This window comes from Rhipicephalus microplus, chromosome 8 (assembly GCF_043290135.1).
Source record: "Rhipicephalus microplus isolate Deutch F79 chromosome 8, USDA_Rmic, whole genome shotgun sequence".
Taxonomy (NCBI): Eukaryota; Metazoa; Arthropoda; class Arachnida; order Ixodida; family Ixodidae; genus Rhipicephalus; species Rhipicephalus microplus.
In genome coordinates this window covers 4,869,721-4,883,082 of record NC_134707.1, presented here as the reverse complement: position 1 = coordinate 4,883,082, position 13,362 = coordinate 4,869,721, and the positions used below count along the sequence as shown (strand labels likewise).

The 13,362-nt window shown below is 49.2% G+C and overlaps 1 protein-coding gene across 4 annotated transcripts in view; it reads right to left on the bottom strand.

Annotated features, from left to right (window-relative positions):
* LOC119163977 (protein kinase C-binding protein NELL2) overlaps nucleotides 1-13,362 on the bottom strand; it is a 99,691-nt gene that overhangs the window by 54,613 nt on the left and 31,716 nt on the right. Inside the window, exon 1 of one of the 4 annotated variants that reach the window (XM_075870810.1) lies at nucleotides 10,862-10,969. The exons of the other annotated variants lie outside the window; for them this stretch is intronic. The gene's annotated coding sequence lies outside the window, so the exon portion shown is untranslated. Of the gene's footprint in view, nucleotides 1-10,861; nucleotides 10,970-13,362 lie in introns of those variants that run through there. 4 annotated transcript variants of the gene reach the window in all.

Genomic DNA, 13,362 nt, shown 5'->3' with positions numbered 1-13,362 from the left:
TTTCTTCGAGCCGCCACGACGGCAGAAGTCGCAAAGCGATAGAGATTAACGACATCGACGCCTCCTCCGAAGAAACGGTTCCCAATGTCAACATTCGGAAATCCAACTGTAGCTTTGTCCCCTTCGTTTCGCTTTCACGAAACGAAGGGGACAAAGCTACAGCTCTCACGCACGAACAGCGATCGCTCGCGAATATCCCAAAGTTCATGGTGTTCGTAATCAAGTGCGTGCGTATGGCGTGGGAGTGTTTACGCGTCCGTCCGATTCTTCCTCTCGCCCCGTCCTCCTCTCCTCTGCGCGACGTACAGCAAGTTCGCACTCGCAAACAGACCCGGCAACGCTCCGTTGACGGCGAGTACGGGCTCCCATGCGGCCGCGGGTGGGAAAAAAACAGCTGTGCGCGCACAGCCGTTACGCACTGTTGCCGCGACAGCAGCACGGGAGTCGATCTGTGCCCGGTGACGAAAAAAATATGTAGTAATAAAAGACACGGCCACTACGGGGCAACAACGCACATGTGGGGGAACATTCGAGAGCGCCAGAGTTCAAGGCGATCAGTGCCCGATGAAGTGCGACGCCCAACTCGGTGCCACACATTTTAAGTGGCCCGTGCGTTTGTGTGCGGCGAGTTGGACAGCGACACGCTGACGAGGGGCTTCGGTAATGAGTGTGGGGAACAAACGGAGAGGTAACTTGGGAAAGCGGGCACGTAATTGCAGCGATAAAAGGAGACGGCGAAACCGTGTAGTTACTGTTATACACGGTTACAACCCTTTAAAATGAAATGTCAGAACCACGACGCACCGACTCATCACCCGTGAAAAGAGCTTTATTCCGTCCTCAAACTTCTTTGCGTTAGCGCTATAACCGATACAGTAGCCGCGTAAACGTAAGAGGCCGGATAGGGGCGTCATCTGGCGGGGCCGAGATGAACCAGGCAAGCACAGAATTGGTATTGCAGAAACCTAGCGCATTTTCCTTCACTGATGGTGCAAATCTGAAATTTTTTCTAAGGAGATTGGACGATAACGAACAAACGTGTCTGTCACTCAGTATGCAAGAAGAGTGGCAAGGTGTCGGTACTATCGAGCAATCGACCGGCATTCCGTTAATGCCGGGCAAGCCAAAAACCTCTAGTCATAAGGGCCGGTCGAACCGCGACTATATTTTACCGCTTACTTTAACTATACTACTTATATAAGGCGATAAAGGTTCATTGTTACGCTACGTTTGTCCAATCAGCGTTGTCGGATTCCCAGAAGAAGTTACGACAGGAAGTTCAAGTTCACGACCTCATCAGCTATCTGAAACAATCTAGCACTGCTACACGTCACGATGATGAGTAAACAGAATTGGGTGCGGTATTTAGGCAAGTTCTTTCTAGGAGGACTATGCATGGGCAGGCCAGATATTTTCCTCCTAGGCATTAAACGAACATATGAAAAATACGCAAGAATTTGAGCCCTGCAAACAACGAACAAGCGCGGCGCGCAGATCGGCCTGCGAAAATTGCGTCCGCTAAATACGAGAAGCCTCCCCGGATGAGTCGGAGGGAACTAAGAAGGACAAGCCCTCTGGAGTAAGACCCGCACGCAGAGAATAGCCGCGCATATGCGTGCTTTGCTGCAAATGTCGTCGTCTTAAAAAAATTGCCCGCAGCTTCCCTCGGGGGAACACTGAGGAGGATGCGGACCATATAATTGGTTAACGGGGTGTTAAAGTGCGACTTACTTGGGTCGATGGCTAAATTGGTTAACGTGGTTGTGAAATGGGGTGTTAAATTGCGACTTACTTGGGTCGATGGCTAAATTGGTTAACGTGGTTGTAGGAGGAGGTGTTAAATGAGTGAACACGTACACACGTATGCGAAAGGGCGGCGCTGGTCGAAGGGACGTCGATCATTGTGTTTGTGGATTCGTTGGAATTCATTTCACCGCGACCTTGGACGTCGACGAGCCGTACAAACCAACCGACGAGCGGCAACTGAGCGAGCGAGCGCCGACCTTGAGTATATATACAGCTCGACGGCGCATGCACTGTCAGCTGTTGAATGTTCTCGAAGCGCGACGCCACATGCGCGTCCACTGGAGAATCAGGAGAATTGTAGATGTCGAACGCGGTGTGAAGAGGAGGAAGGGTGCACAGATGGTGGAGGAGTGAAGCGCGCGCGGTGTGTAGAGGAGGAAGGGATGCACAGATGGTGGAAGAGTGGGCGACGGCGCGACGGCGCATGCGCGCGCGTCAGCTGTCGAATATTCGAGAAGCGGTGCGGACGGCGCGGACGGCGCACTACAAGGCGCGAGTATAAGATGCTCCGCATCTAAAACGCTAGTTCTCCACCGGCCGTATACTACATGAGTCCTGCAGGTCTTAACCGCGTGCACCCGTGATGTTGCGATGCAGTTCTCGTACCATTTCCGTCCTTCTAGGTGGCAGCACCATATAGTTGGCAGAGAACTTTTTCGTGCACAGCGTCGCATTTTCAGCGCAGCCGAAAAAACAGTGGTGTCTTTAAAATTACGTATTTATGTGTTTCTACTAAAGAAACGCACCACCCTATGCTTACGTACTGATTCTGTGCCTCAAATGTGCGTACAATCTGCTTTTTGATCGACAATGTTCACAAGTGTGAACGCAGCCACCAGTTGAAGATGGATGGGCATTGAGCAAGTAGTTAACTTTTGGCCGTGTGGCTGCTGAGTTGCGAGACAGACAGACAGACCAAAGTTTTCTTGCGTCAAAGTATGTACATGTACTTTCAACGTGATCGAATATCCATGTTCATGTAAATGACGTCTGTTTTGTCATCATCATTAGAGTATGTCTAAGAAGGAAATGTTCTGTTGAGTGTTATTGACGTTTGTGGCAATAAATTCTTTCTAAACAAAATATCCCACGATAGGCTATCCCCAAGTGAGCCCGACGCCCTTGCGCGCGTACGGCAAAGAAAGACAGCATCCGTTTGACAGTGAAGCTCGCCTCCAGGAGACCACAGCGCAGTTCTGTTTATTCCAACTTGCCTATTTTGAAACCGATTCGAACCAAAGTAACAGATTTCGTCGGCATTTCATCCCGCGATCTTCGTGCCAGCATTCAATCGTCATAATCGCCGCGACGCATGACTGTCGGCTATAGTGTCGCTAAATGATTACACTGCTGACTAGACAAGGGCAAGTGTTGGCTTGATTTGGAAATCAGAGAACGTTGAGAGGGACGAAGCGTGTACGGAAGGGTGTTTCATCTCCACCGACGTCGCATCGGCTATTTGTTGGCCAAGCTGCTGCCTTCTTCATTCTGAGTGAACTTGCTGCGAGTAGAGCATGGTCACTTCCCAGATGCGTTTCAAGAAGTGGTGTCTCAAACAGATGACCTTACCGCGAAGATGCAGGTTTCCGTCTCCGATTTTAGGTAATAAACTCGAGCACCTCGGTAAATTTCATCGGGGATTCTGACACTGCTGCTAAACCAAACATAACGTTTTTTTAGGCTGTAACGACAAACTTTCGATCGACTCGCAATGTGCATGGACGAGTAGCGGGACTCACTCAATGTTTTTGCAGTGCATACCCGTAAATGATGGACCGTGACGACGACATGACGCGCCGACAAACCGAAAAGCTTAGAGTGTTTCGCCCCTATTGTTACCTTCATTCAATGAGCCGCCTTTCTGCATCGTGTAAAGGAAGGCGCCCACGTCTTCTCCGGTGCAGCGCACAACTGTGTAGTTGCCCTTGGCGACGTCATGCAGATGTTGTTCGGGACGTGCGTACTCGATCGGCGTGCACGCGTTCCGCGAAACACGCGCAGCGGGAGGTCGATCGCTTCTCGGAATGCGTCGAAAGCAGCGATGCACGCGCGCTCCTTCACGGCAGCCGCGAAACGCGGAACTCGGCAAGGAGGAGGCTCGAGGGCCATTTAGGGGACATCATTATTAAGCCGTATTAATGACCATGATATACGACATTTTTTTTTGTACGATCGAGGGTCTGCGACAGGGGATTTATTAACAAATAACCACGTACAAATTAAAGAAAAATACACATAAGGAAAGTATATAGTTCTAGAGCGTTCTTGCGCAAGGTAGCCGCTGCGTCACGGACGAGGCCCTATACAAACACTTCGGCTGAGACGACTTTGCTCACCCATTTTTTTTTTTTTTTAAGCCGGTTGCAACCATTGCTCAAAAGGGCCACGACACGATCACCCAACAATTCGCGGTTTTCAGCGAAAAATACAAGTAAAGCGTCTATTAATCCGACACATATATCAAACGTAGACTTTACGCTAACATTTCAGCGCAAAACAAGCCAAAAAAAGTTACGCCTGTAAACACCGCACTCGCCCCGCCGCGGTGGTCTAGTGGCTAAGGTACTCGGCTGCTGACCCGCAGGTCGCGGGTTCAAATCCCGGCTGCAGTGGCTGCATTTCCGATGGAGGCGGAAATGTTGTAGGCCCGTGTGCTCAGATTTGGGTGCACGTTAAAGAACCCCAGGTGGTCGGAATTTCCGGAGCCCTCCACTACGGCGTCTCTCATAATCATATGGTGGTTTTGGGACGTTAAACCCTCACAAATCAATCAATGTAAACACCGCACATCTTCGGCGATCGCCATTTCGCCATGGCGTCTGTGATTGATGCCATGCGCTGTATCGAACGGAGTCGTCGTCTTCTAACTTTCAGCCACTGCAAATCGCTAGATTTCAGTGCCAAACTGAACAATGCTGAGATATTTCGACTTCACGCGGGGCAGACCGCGACACAACATCTTTCGCCCGAAGGCAGGCGATCGCAAAGCAGGCTACTTGTTACGTCACGGCTTTTCAGCGCAGCCCGACTATCAAACCACTCGTGTGTTTATAAAAATATTCAATAATAAATGAAGTGCTCCACCAAAATGCGCCAGAATTTGAGCAGCTTATTTGTAAACGCACAAAGACCAACTTCTATAGCACACATTGCGATGGCAAATCGGGTGGCATTGCCCCTTGAAATATAGCGAACATGTACACAAATCACGGTTCATACATTATAAAAAAAAAACAGAATTTTAAACCACTACTTTTGAAACATGTGAGTCAATCTTAGGTCACACAACTCGACCGTGAACTACATGGTTCGACATATCTCACTGAATGATTATTAGAAGCAATAAAGACGTTTGTGAAATAGTTGCTACGAAATTACGCCACTACATACCGTGACGCTCAATTAGTTGTTATTAATACATCATCGTCATCAGCCTGACTACGTCCATTGCTGGACAAAGGCCTCTCCCATGTTCGCCAGTCTATACTCAGTCATGTGCTTGCTGCTGCCACTATATACCCGCAAACGTCGAAATGTCATCTGCCCACCTAACTTTCTGTCTTTACTTCGATCGTTTGCCCTGCGGTAATCCAATCGGGTACCCTTAATGACCAGCGGTTATACTGCCTAGGCAATACGCGCCCTGCCCATGGATGTCCATTTCTTCTTCCTGATTTGAACTATGATAGCCTTCACCCCGCTTTGTTCCCTAATCCACTCTGCTTGTATCTTAAGGTTACACCTATCATTTTCCTTTTCATCGCTCACTGCGTCGTCCTTAATATAAGCTGAGCCCTCTTTGTAAGCCTCCAGGTTTCTGCTCCATAGGTAAGTACCGACAAGATGCAGCTATTATATACCTCCCTATTCAGGGTTAGTAGCAGATTGCCATTCATCAAATTGTGTTTGCGTTCAGTTTCAGCTTCCCGACACTCTATCAAGGCGTGGAGGACAGTCAGCCTGTCTTCCCATTTCCCACAAATAGGAGGCTCTTTACCACTTAGAAGATACGAATGCGCACCATACGTGTGTCCTATTCCGAGGCGACAAGGATGACACAATTCTTTCGTATTCTTGTTCTTCGCTGCCAGCCTCCCAACTGTGGCATGATTAGGTGCAATTTTTTAAGGCTTCTTCATCCCACAATCGCTACCAATATAGCGCTTAAGAGCTTAGTGCAAATTGGATTCAAGTGAATGCCAAGAACAGCTATCGAGGAAGTACTTGGTTCACTGGTTATCAATGTCGCCATTTCGTCAACAACAACGTTACCTTTGATGCACCTGTGCTCGGGAACCCAGCATATTAGCATTTGTTGATTGTTGGCACATAGGCTACATATCGTTGAATAGAGTTCCCTCAATATAGAATTTTTGCGTTTCGGGGGATATATAAGGGACCTTACCACACTTAAGGAATCTGAAGATTACCGATGTGAGGTTCAACGACCCAAAACCATCACACGATTATGAGAGACGCCGTAGTGGAGGGCTCCGGAAATTCCGACCACCTGGGGTTCTTTAACGTGCGCCCAAATCTGAGCACACGGGCATACAGCATTTTCGCCTCTATCGAAAGTGCAGCCGCCACAGTCGGGATTCGCGGGACCTGCGGGTCAGAAGCCGAGTACCTTAGCCACTATAGACCACCGCGGCGGGGCAAGATTATCGCCTTATGCGCCTTCGCTTTCTTAATATGATTTACCGCTGACAGAAGCGCGTATATATATGCTTCTGCTGAAAAGGTGCTCGTTCTATAGAGTAAAATCACCAGATTCAGAGAAAGACGGGACAACGTCTGTGTACGACACACCAAGATTAATTTTGATGCGTCTGTGTAGAATTCAGGACAGGAGTACTCAATTCGCTAACAGTTCTTGAAAATGCCTTTGTTTAGTGGTGTCGGAGGCATGCTTTGTGGCGTCAGTAAAAGACAAGTCACAGTCTACCACCTGCCACGAAGGTATTTCACTGGGACCATGCGGCTGTACTGCAGAAGTCGAAAACCAACTTATTCGCAAAGTTTGCTCACATGTAGTGAAAAAAAAAAAATTGTCACTGACGGTTTGTTGTGGAAACGTGTTACACTTGAGCGGTCGTTTACCAATGCGTGACATACGTAATATGAAACAAATAAGACGTCTCATCCTATCCCACCGATATAAATTTGGATAAAGCGAAATCTCGTTAGTGCATGCGCTAAAATCACACTGTCCTCTTGCTTTGCTTGGCAAAATAAAGCCAGGAAGTCCGGAATAATGTGTCGTACACTGCCAGACAGACTAGGGCTATCCATTACGCGCATTGCACAACGCCAATGGAATGAACCGCTATGCAACACAAAAGCAGCCCAGGCGAGCCGTGGATGTCGGCTTCGTGACATCGATGAAGAGAGCTGCTCACAGGTGATTGATGGCTTCCAGGAACGCTCAGCCACGCTGTTGCGGTCAAGTCAAATCGTAAAACGCTGCAAATCGTATTGCAAATAAACTGCAATGCACTGGAGATGTAGAAGACGACGACGACGACTTTGATGATGATGATGATGACACTTTTGTTGATGAACTGCGGAACTGCTGCGAACTCTGCAGCAACTGACCATTATATATATATATATAGTCTTATTTCTCACTGCGAACTTCTTAATTTCGTCACTCCATCTAACTCTGCCTTCTTCGACTGCGTTTCCCGTTCTTTTGTAACCATTCTGTTGCTCTTTCTGTCCTTTGGTTGTCTGTTCATGGCCTAAGGAGACAGGCCGCACGCCCGCCAACTCAATTCTCTGCTAGGCATTACGTGGATGGCCCAGGTCGACTTTTTTCACTTGACGTCTCCTATAGGATATCATATCTCCTCCCTATATGGTAGAACTGGCAGTATGCAGTGAGCGAAGGAGTGCGAACGTAGGGTACCCCATCGCAGGGGGATGTTTATCACAGCGACCCCTTCTACAGTATGGGGGGGGGGGGGCGACCCCCACGCTCACACCTGACAGTGAGTGATTGTATACATTTCGCATTAATGAGGGTGGCACATTTCCTCAGTATGTTTGGGAGTGAATGCAGGCACTCCCAACCGATGAATGGCTTTCTTGTGGTTACGATATTGTGTATGTACTTGTCCAGTAGATACACATATTGCTGCATACACCACAACGTATGAACTCTTTCTTCTTCACCAGGCTATATTCAGCATCATCCTGCCGCATCATTAAGCTAAGTTCGTCCTGATGTGGATATAAAGTAGGCTAACGGACTATGACGATGATAATGATGACGATGACGCAAAAAAAAAACTAAGTAAAAACACAGCAAACGCAAGCACGCTTGTGTCACATCGTTCAGTATCGCTCGTCGCGCCGGAGTGGTTGAGGGGCTGTCCTCTCCATCCATCATCATCATCAGCCTGACTACGCCCACTGCAGGGCAAAGGCTTCTGCCATGCTCCGCGAATCGACCCAGTATTGAGTTTCCGCTGCCACGCTATACCTGCACACTTATTAATCTAATCTGCGCACCCAACTTTCTGTCTTCCCCTCGCACCTTTGCCTTCTTTGGGAATTCGCTGCCTACGCGCTACGTGCCCAGCCCATGTCCATTTCCTCTTCTTGATTTCAACTATATCCTTAACCCCGGTTTGTCCCCTGACCCTCACTACTCTCTTCTTGCCTCTTAAGGTTACACCTACCATTTTCTTTTAGATCGCTCGCTGCGCCGTCCTCGGTTTGAGCTGAACTCTCTTTGTAAGCCTCAAGGTTTCTGCTCCGTAGGTAAGTACCGGCAAGATGCAGCTGTTATATATGTTCCTCTTGAGGGTTAGAGGTGGATTAACATTCGTGATTTGATAAGCAAATATCTGCTCAAATGAATAAAGAGTTTCCATTCAACATGATTGTATACATGGAACTGGACTAAATGCGGACGATTTATGCCGAGTGAATTGTATTAGGTGCAACAGCATCTAGATACTTCCTATTCGGCAGACGCTTCTACTCGTACAACTCAATTCAATATACGAACTGCTGATCATGTAACATAGATGCGATGAAAATGCTCGGCCCGCGTTTCATACACAATTCAACACAAGGCGGATGCCATTCAACAAACACCCAGGAGTGAAGACATGCCGAGCATGACATACAACCCAAGAATAAATGTAGGCTCCGCCCACAACTGTCGCTGTGCCATCAAGAGGAAACTTGTATCGATGGCGTATCCAATCGCATTTGCTTGTTTAGGCGACGCAAAGCACGTTCGCCATATTAACACAAAAGTGTTTTGTGCCGGGGTCCACCAAGATTTCATTGACGTACTTCCGTCACGGAAATGACCTCTAAAAATGACGTTTGAAGACAAAGTTCCGTCAATGGGAGCCGAACCCACGACCTCTCGGTAGGCCACAACGGCTGCCGGGCACGCTATCCACTGCGCCACAGTAACATATGCTTTGTACGCTTGAAAAACACGCCTTTTATATCTGCCACTGCCCTCTCATAGTACTTTTGGTAAAGTGTAATAATGCATCATGAGCGCGTATGTCGTATTCGAAGTGTTTTCGATCGAAAACTTGACCTCCTGAAAAATTTTCAGCCGAAATTTCGACATCAAAACTCAGCCAGACGTAACATTTTAAGTCTTCATTTAACTACATTTTGCAGTTCACTTTTGCATGTGATCACTGTGCTGAAGGCACTACCTCGTTCAACATGTCATTCACTTCCTGCGAGCCACGTGAAAGGTATAGAGTTTTCTTCTCTCAATATGGACATAACCCAAAATGAACTTGTACCATATTTATAACCTGAAATTTCATTCTATTATTGCGAAAACAGAGCATCAACGACTTCAGTACAAATGGATATTTAACTACAACAATCAGCACTAGATACGATAACACGTAAATAACATATCGTTACATTATTTTTGTTGCAATAGGCTTCTGAGTGCCTCGAAATAGCTTTGTATTGATTTGAGACATTTACAAACAGTTTACAGGTGGCATCTGGAAGGGTTGACTGATACAACTATAAATTCATACCGACTCACTAGCATTGAATTGGAACCACCATTTTTTTTTTTAAGCTGGCATCAGGCGGGTGCCGCATTCCCTCGAACATATTTCGCGCGGCCAATATATCCCTCTCCTTTTTTCATCTCTTCTTTTCAATTCGATATCCTATAGAGCAGCAGCACAAAGTTGGACGAGTGCCAGGTTTCGAAGGATAATGATGTAGACGAATGAGTGCGCTTCGCTTGTGTCGTTTACACGCGCGCTCAGAGTATAAAGAAATCCATCGAGACTATACACAGAGAAGGCTGCGGGAAGAGCTTTTCCTGATGGCCGGCAGAACGACCTTTCCGGTTTCCTTTTTCCTCGTTCTGGGCTCAAGGTCACACCACATCGACTTCCGTGCCGACCATTTTGATACACTTTTTCTTTTTTCTCTACTCCGCTCCGCGGTGCAATATATGCTGCAGCCAATAAGCGACTCAAAACCTCCGAGCCTCCAAGCAAGGGCTGGTACGAAGCATACGACGACAAGGCGTCATTTTTCACGCGTTTCCTTTTCCCGGCAATGCAGTTCACCGCACAGTCTGCGACCGTGTTATTAACATGTGTCGGGGTTTAACGTGTCCTGTAATTGGGGCTCCACCCATATGAACCTTTAACATACGTGCACATCAATAAAGTTCTTCCAAATTCGCGGTATGTTTATGAAGGACGCCACAGTGGAAGGCTGCGGGAATTTAGACCAGCCTGGCTCCTTTAACGTGCACGTAAATCTAGGTACACGGACCTAAAGCATTTCACCCCCATTGAAATGCGGCCACCGCGGCCAGGATTCGATTCCGCGACCTTCAGCTCGGCATTTTACGCCATAGCCACTAGACCATCGCAACGGGTTCTGCAACTGCATTACTGGTGCAGAAAGCAAAAAGGTTTCGAGCCTGTGACGGACATTGTACGCGCGGGAAGAAAAACAAACGAAAAACATACAAGGAAAGCGGCCTTTAGCAAGCTAAACTGAAAGTATGGAAGCGCCAAAAAGAACTCACGTTGCACAGTCGCACCGCCGAGCTTCGAAGCTGCTCGCGAGCCGACGCCCCGGTTCAGCCGACGCTGACCACAAACCCTACCATCACCACCCCACCACCAACCACCAAGCACCGCCGCCGGGCACCGGCGGATTAAATGCACGCAGTGGTTGGCGACGGCACGGCGGTACACACCAAGCGCTCGCAGCGCCGCCCGGGCTTCGCGGTGGAGGCCGGCGGCGGCGAATAACAAGTGGCGCCACCGGAAGACCCCGCACACTATGCTTTGCTCTCTCTTTTGTTTCCGTCTCGCAGCAGGAGCGGCTATTTAGTCGTGCGGGTCTGGACGCGAGCGGTAGCAGAAACGAACGGGACGGCTTTTGCCGCGTGCAGTTGGCTGTTGCGCTCGACGCTTTTTTCCTTTCCCCGAAGTATCGATCAAGACTGCGACCTGGACGGAATCGATAGACGACGCCGGGGTGCAGGACGCCAGCCCGCGGCCGCCGGCTGCTGCACACGGCGGGGTGGGGAGGGGCGCTAACTGCGACCGCTGTGCACTTGGAGGAGGTGGCCGCGATGGCCCCTCTCTCGCGACGCCACATCAACATTACCCGCTTTATCTAGTTACTTTCTGCCTGTTATGTTCTTAATGTAAAGTGTTGGAGCGATGAAAGCCTTCGGAAGGGGTTATTGGCCTGATTTGCACTCATCGCTAGGGTTGACCAGCTATAAAGGAACCCCACGCAAAGGCAAGCAGACGGCCAGAAATGCTAAAGAGAGGAAAACAAAAATAAGGCGACACAACCGAGAACCCATTCAGTATTCACAGACACGCCTAGACGCGGTATTGGAGCTAGACAGCGCCGACGTACAAACGGCCAGATCCGACGGGGGTGGAGTGAGTTGGCGTGACTTTTAGGCTTTTTCCTCGAGGGATGGCCATCACGTAGTTCGTGTAGGCGAGGTCAAATGTTTCGAAGACTCGGACGCGGAGTTCAGTTTCGCAGCAACACCCCCTGCAGCCTCACCTCCCCCCCCCCCTTTCACCTCGTGATAAAAAAGAGAGAAAAACATATATGAAAGGAAGAGACATCAGAGGCGCTGAACTTCTTTCATCGGCGCCCTTTTTAGGAACTTGCTTAACATTACGCAAAAAAAAAAACGGAACGAAAAACAGAGAAAGAAAAAAGTCCAGGACTATGTGAGAATAAACGGGTTTTTCTCGCGAAGACTCTCAAAAGGAAGAAAAATGAGCGAATTAACTGGGATTAAGCTCGAGGCCGACCAACGCACGAAATATCTCGCACCCACGACCACAGTCGTCTGTTGAATGAAATCTCCCCCTGTCCTCTCTCGTTTATAACGCCCGCTTACCCAACGCTATAATCGCAACTGCGACGGAATACAGATCGCCTTTACACCGAGCGTTTGCCGCCGCCACCCGCCCGAGTTGCGTGACTGCATTCGGCTTATGTCTGCTTTGAGGCAACACCCCCCTTTTTAGCATTTGTGATGACGGTCTGGTCAGTCTCGGCTGCCCAGGATCCCCGCTCAAAGGGCCGCAACAGGCCCCCGCGATTCTGTGTTTTCTTTCTTCTTGGCCAGAGCAGCGAAGCGCTTCCCCCTAACCCAATCCCCCAACGCGCACGGAGGAACCGCGGGATCGGATGTACCCACTAGGCCGGAATTGCCTTGTTTGCAGAGTGGTGCGAGTAACAAACGGTTTCACTCCCCGCGTCTGTATGCCGCCTGTTCGTATCGGCGGCGTCTCTCCGCAGTGCACGGAGCGAGTCCTCTCGCCCAACACTGGCTGTACATTGCGAGTGCGCGCGCAAGTGTCGCACACCTGCCGGCATCCGGTGCCACGCGGCTTTCTTTTTTTCAAGAGCGCCGCCGACAGTTCCGTAAACGCCCCCTTCGCGGAGACGGAACTAGAAAATCCGCGCTGACACACGCGCAGCATTGCGGAACGCGCCTCTCGTGTGAACGCGTCGACATTCGAGCACGCTTGTCCACACACGCGTCGCGCTTCGTTGTTTCCTCTACATAGTTATCACACTGCGGGACGAGAGTGTACACGACGCCAGAGAGTACACCGCCCAGTACGGCGGGCTCCCACCGACTGCAACCCGAGTTGGGCCAGTTCACGCAGCTCACTGATATGACTTAACCATCCTCACCTCGAGTCCAAATAAGATAGTTTTACCGCCCCTTATTAAGGCGACAGCCTCAGATGCCCCCATGAAAGGAGAAAACTGACCGTCAGTGTCAACGTGAGTGATATGTTCGCGTGATGACGTCACCATATCTTGCGATCACGACGCCACGTATAGCCCAGATTCGTGACACCATCGCGTGACAGCGCAAATCCAGGTGAGGCGTAGAATGCTGCCAATGTCTACGATCTTTGAGGCAGTGCAAAAGTCACCTTATGATATAGAATTACTGTAGACGTTCATACAGCTCGGAAAGGTATCGATACATCGACCAGGAAGAAAAAGTTGATGGCTTTCGGCTTCGAG